Source organism: Heliangelus exortis, chromosome 4 (assembly GCF_036169615.1).
Source record: "Heliangelus exortis chromosome 4, bHelExo1.hap1, whole genome shotgun sequence".
In the NCBI taxonomy this organism is placed as follows: Eukaryota; Metazoa; Chordata; class Aves; order Apodiformes; family Trochilidae; genus Heliangelus; species Heliangelus exortis.
In genome coordinates this window covers 11,284,848-11,290,893 of record NC_092425.1, presented here as the reverse complement: position 1 = coordinate 11,290,893, position 6,046 = coordinate 11,284,848, and positions in this window count along the sequence as shown.

The following is a 6,046-nucleotide window of genomic DNA, read 5'->3' as shown; positions in this document are numbered from 1 at the left end:
GGCACAAGAAAACTGGGACTTCACTGCCATTCTCAAACAAAGATCACATTCATTAGGCAGACCACCTCCTCTGAAGCACTTACACTGGCACTCATTTCCTACAGACAGCAAGTGCTTCAAACCCTATCATATGTTACTCGTTTACATCTCATGTTAACTACTGAAGACAGCAGAAATCTAATGTTACTTCCTCACCAGCTCAGAACCTCTCTGCAGCTTATTAGTCACCCCTTCCCTTGGAGGGCTTGCAATGTGCTGCATGGTTGCAGTTAAGAAGTCACCAGATGGTGTAGAGTCAGCACTCCAGCTTTTTACACCCAAAGCCCTTGGGTGTAAAAAATCCAGCTAAATAAGCAAGAAAGGAGCCTCAGTCTGGCCCAGGAGGCACTCATGTGATGGGCACAAGCATCGATCAGTGAGGGTGGTGCCACCAAGCACTGATTCTATGATGTGTAGAATCATGGAGTCATTGGAGGGTTCGGGTTGTAAGGAACCTTAAAGATCATTTAGTTCCAAGCCCCTTTCATGGGACAGGGACAGGTGTCCACTTGACCAGGTTGCTCAGTTCTATGACCTTACTAATGCTCCCAGGGCTGTACAACCTCGACGACCTGAGGGTGGAAACCATGGCCAGGAAAGGAATTTCACTGCCATTTAATAACAGGGGGGAAGCTCAAAGTAGCCACAGAAACCAGTAAGAAACTTTTAAAGAGGGAAGTCTTTCAAGTGTCCTCACTGAATTCTTTTCCTTAGAGGTCGCTGGGAAGTATTTGATTTCTTTGCCTGGTGGAAGAGTTGTCACCAGCAATAGTTTAAACGTTCTCGTGGCAGCGTTGGTTTCATTTAAACCACTGAGCAGCCCTGCTTAAGGCATCTGTTTCTGTAACCAACCCTATGCTGGTGCTCCCAAATCTCCAGCATTTACCTCTTGTTGTGCCAGCACACTGCCTGTGTGACACGCTGACTTCCCAGCTTCAGAAGTTGTGCATTCACAATGCTTGAAAGACAAGTCTTTTCTGTAGCTTGCCAAGTAAATTAGATTCAAGATCATTGGATTCCAGTAGTGGTTTTAGGATATACATCAACAGCTTTTGTTTCATGCAGTTTAGTTGGACCATCATATATGTGATTGATTCAGCAGGAGGGAACTTTTAGAGAGAAGAAGAAGACCCCCATTTAGGAAACATGAAGCTCAGTCCTGTTACAGCAAATGGATTTCCTTAAGCAGGGACATTTTTCAGGATCTCGAGCTAAGCCACCACTGAAGGTGAGATGGGGACTTCACCTGGAGTCCCACATCACAAACCCAGCAGTGGTGTAACCAGCTGCACTAGCAAGGAGTGACACACAGGTGAAGATGAAATACGCTGGCAAAGCTTTCCAGGGAAGTTTACACAATCTGCACCTAAATTAACCTTGATTTAAGACCACTGCTATTAACCTCTCACTTTGTAAAGAAACTTATTTTTAAAACAAGTTCTTCTTATGATACTTGGATATCAAACATTGGTTTTCCAGTAATAATCTGTTGTCTGTGTATGGGCTTTTAAATTTAAAACTTTTGACTTGTAATTTTTTCTCTTAGCAAGTGGATTATTGCCACTTAAAACAATGTGAGGTGAGTATTATCCCTTGTTATGGGAAGGATCTGAGAAAATACAAAAGCAATAGAAATATCCCAACTTTTGTTTACACATGTGTGCATGTCAGTGGTTTTCTAGGTCAGGCACATGAGAGGAGGGCTGGGAAGAAAGTGCTGGCACAATTGATTGCATTTTCCTGTTCATGGTCATCTGTCTACGTGACATAAATACAACAGTACATATGGTCAGCATAGCCCTCCTGACTCTGTGTGAGTATTTCACATGTACCCATCTGAAAATCAAAGCTGTAACTCCTTGGACTTGTTTATTTTGCTGGGGTAATATATAAGGAAAGGTGACCCAAAGAAAACAAAATCAGTAATTCCAGAGAATTCCATTTTCAATCAAACCTCAAAGAAAACCAGACAAAGTTTTCTGAGGCGTGGAGAAGATGAGGGAGTAGTGTGGCCACTGACCCTTTTCCCATGGATGCTGCCACCGCCATCATCAATCCTTTAACTTCTTACCTATTTTTGGAAAACGTTCTCACACTAAGTTTCCAAAAGTTGTTTCAACTGTAGGGGAATTAATGAGATCTGAATTAGGTCCAACATCTTGTCTTTTATGCTGGTAATATATTTGGAGAGAGGGCTAGTTAAGCCTTTTGTCTTCAACAGAATGAAACACATTGGTGCTGCTGCACAACCTGCCCATGAATAACCACAGCCTTTCAAAGCTACTTTGTCCCCTCCCTCCAGCAGCTTTCTCAGGTTTATATATCTTTTCTCAGGACTGCAGGAGGTATTGAAATCACTTTGAGAGATACCTTCTTGATAATGTTTCTCCTCCAATGCAGGGCAAAAACCAACCTAGCCTGAAAAGAAAAAGAGAAAGATTGATCTGGGAATTTTACAGCTTACTTTTTGGCTTCAAATGTTGAGGTCTTGTAGTCTTCTGAAGTGTAACTAAACAAGATCTCTCCTCTTTCAAGGCTTTTAGAGCTCCTGAAACACAGTGGCCTTATTTTGATACATGAGCACAAAGACACATGGATGGTTGTTGCATTAGACATTTCCACTGTTGATCCTATGTTTGCATCAGCTCACAGACATGTCATTAAGAAAGGCAGCCTCAGTCTCCCAGTGGATATCACTCTGACTCTCAATGACACAGTAATCCAGCACTGTTAGATCACACTTGACATCAAGATCTGGTCACTGTCTGCAAAATACAGCTGTCTTTGTTTCCAGTTTTGTAGTTCATCTATCAGAAAGCAGAGGACAGAAGATTTTGTACTCAGAATCCCTAGATCCTCAGATGCCTGTTTTACCCAAATATGTATGAAAAAGGATTTTTTTCATATCTCCTTTCACATTTTATTTAATTTTAATTTTAATTGAATTCATTTAGAATGAATTTAATAAAATAATTTTATTTTTTATTACTTTTTAAAAAGCTCGCTCACAGGCTGTTATCAAGAAGCATATTAGACACAAAACATAGCTCTTGTTTCACATGCATGATGAAGAATAATAACTATTTTAAGAATAAAACTGATACTTGAACAAAATTCTGTTATACAATACTCCCCTGTTGGGGAAAGAAAATGAGCCACAACCATGGCCTAGCCACTTACTTTTTCCATTTCTAGTCTCTTTCTGTCTAAGGAATGTTGTCAACATTTTCAGGGAGAACAAAGTGCCAGAGAAAGGAGTAAGAGGAATTTGATGGCTATCTTTCCAGCATGTGTTTTCTTGCCCAGTTATCCCCAGCCATTTGATTCAACTCTGTCTGGGAGTTCAAGACCTTCCACCCTGTACAAATATTATTCTAATTTGGTGCAACTCCCGTTTTCCAGGATGCTCAGTATGAAAATGGGGATCTGTCCTACCACTTCCTCAAGGTGCTCTGTCCAGAACTCACCAGACATGTTCTGCTGTGGCTTTTAGTTCACACTTATTCTCACTACAGATGTCTCCCAGCACTAGCAAAATTACATCTTCCTAACTTTGCGGGCTCTTGTCTCATCTTCTCTGAAAAAAGGGATGGCAAGTTATTTTCACAGCCTGGCTTCCATGTCCTTTTCCTGTTCCTTTTCCCTTGCAAATACAGTGGGCAAGTTTGTGGCAAGAATGTTTGATAAAGCTGCAAACTGGGAGAGACTATCTGAGGAAAGCACAAAGCTTCTCCCTCGAGGCCATGGGGAATCCATCAACTTGGCTTATCACAACCAAGCAGGTTTGGTTGGTAAGCTGTTCACCAGCTCTCTACAGAGCACAAACTGCTTGCAAACATTAAAATGGGATGCATTGTCAGTGGGCAACAGAAAGCACGTGTATTTCTTGCCCTTGTTTTCCTTCAAAATGCATTTCTTGCACTTGGTGCACCTTCCGCTAAGATCTGCAGCTGTAAAGAGTCTTTGTCCTCTGTGTGATCTGCAGACAGCCTAGAATCATAGAATCACAGAATCATAGAATTGGCTGTGTTGGAAGGGACCTCAGAGATCATCAAGTCCAACCCTCAATCCACTACCACTGCGGTTCCCAGCCCATGGCACTGAGTGCCACATCCAGGCTCTTTTTAAATATCTCCAGGGATGGAGAATCCACCACTTCCCTGGGCAGCCCATTCCAATGTCTGATCACCCTCTCAGTAAAGAAATTCTTTCTAATGTCCAGCCTAAACCTCCCCTGGCACAACTTGAGACTGTGCCCTCTCGTCTTGCTGAGGGTTGCCTGGGAAAAGAGACCAACCCCCACCTGGCTCCAACCTCCTTTCAGGGAGTTGTAGAGAGTGATGAGGTCTCCTCTGAGCCTCCTCTTCTCCAGGCTGAACAGCCCCAGCTCCCTCAGCCTCTCCCCATAGGATCTGTGCTCCAGTCCCTTCACCAGCCTGGTTGCCCTCCTTTGGACCTGCTCCAGGACCTCGATATCCTTCCTAAACTTAGGGGCCTGAAAAAAGAAATCATCATTATCCTTGTCCTAAAGACTCATCCACCTCCTCGGTGAGGGGACAGCAGCTTCCGAGCTGGGAGGCACAGGGAGTTCTGTGCTCCATCCCCTACATCAGCCCACAGATCAGCACCAAGCCCTCTGTCCTTGTGGATTTGTGGCAGGAGGAGGCTCGGGACACAGGTCCACCCAGAAAGCAGGTGTGTACATCTCTGCAGCACAGACAGGGGCTGCTTCAGGGCCTCCTGTCTTTGAAGACAGTTTTATAGGAAAAAGGTTCTCAGATCTCCCCTCCCCAGAACTTGTCTTACTCAAACCAAGGAAAACACTCATAATTAAGTTAAGGCACTTTGTTTTAATATCAGTACAATTTATAAAGATACCAGTGTGACAGTTTCTAGGCACAGATAGAGCCTTCGTATTTTTCCTGGACATAGCACATTGTTTTCTCAGCCAGAAAGCTGTGCTGGGGAGACTCTGGGGCACAGTGCAATCCTCCAGGCCATCTTCTCTGGTAACCAGAAGGGATGATATCTGCCCTTAAACTGTGTTTCTATCTAATTAAATTCATCAAGAGTACCGAAGCCAGTCACATGGAAGTATTTGAAGGGGGGAATGGTGATATCTGATACAAAAGTGCACACCAGCTGTCATGCCTTTCAAAGATGATAAAACATTCCACCAAGCCTTAAGCTGGTCCATTACATTTTGACAGCCTATTTCCTGCATTCAGAATGCAATGAGGAACGTTTTCAGCACCAAGCCAGATCTTCTCGGGTGGGGATGACTTACACACTGATGTAACATGACACTGAAGTAGAGAGCAAGATCTCTGTTGTCACTTGCTGATGACAGTGACACTTGTGAGGCATTGCTGTGGGTGCAGAGTTTGCCAGCAAGGCTCTCCATACCTCCTGCCTCGACAGTGCAAGGGTCTCTTCCCTTTCTACTGTTTTCCTGTTAACACTGAGAATTGTCTTGCTCTGCCTCTTGTGATCCCCAGGGCCTAGGTTTTTTGTTGGTTTGGTTTTTGGTTGTTTGTTTGTTTTTCATTAGGACAAAGGAATTACATGGATTAGATGAAATGCAAATATAACAAAAGCATCCTGACCAGTTTCAGCTCATACCTGCAGCTGCAAGAGTGGGAGTTCCATTGTGGGGCTGCAAGTGGAGGAGGAAGAAGGGAGACTGAGGATGCTGCACTGCAAGCATAAAACATGTCCAGGGGAGAGGAGGCATAGGCAGAAAGTGTGTGCAAAGCACTGATGGCCAGACCAGTTGTCTTGATGTTTCCTCTCCAGATCGACGGCCCCTTCCTCTTATGAAGGAGAGTTTAATTATCTCTCAGGTCTACAGCTCAGGATCAACATGCAGCTGATGCATGAGCATCCTAAGCTTCCTACACTCTGCAGGACAGGTACTGTATGGAACTAGGTTCAGAGCAACAAAACTTGGGGGAAAAAAATGGCAAAGAACTTGAAAAGGGTGTTCTAGCTTCCCAGTGTCCAACCT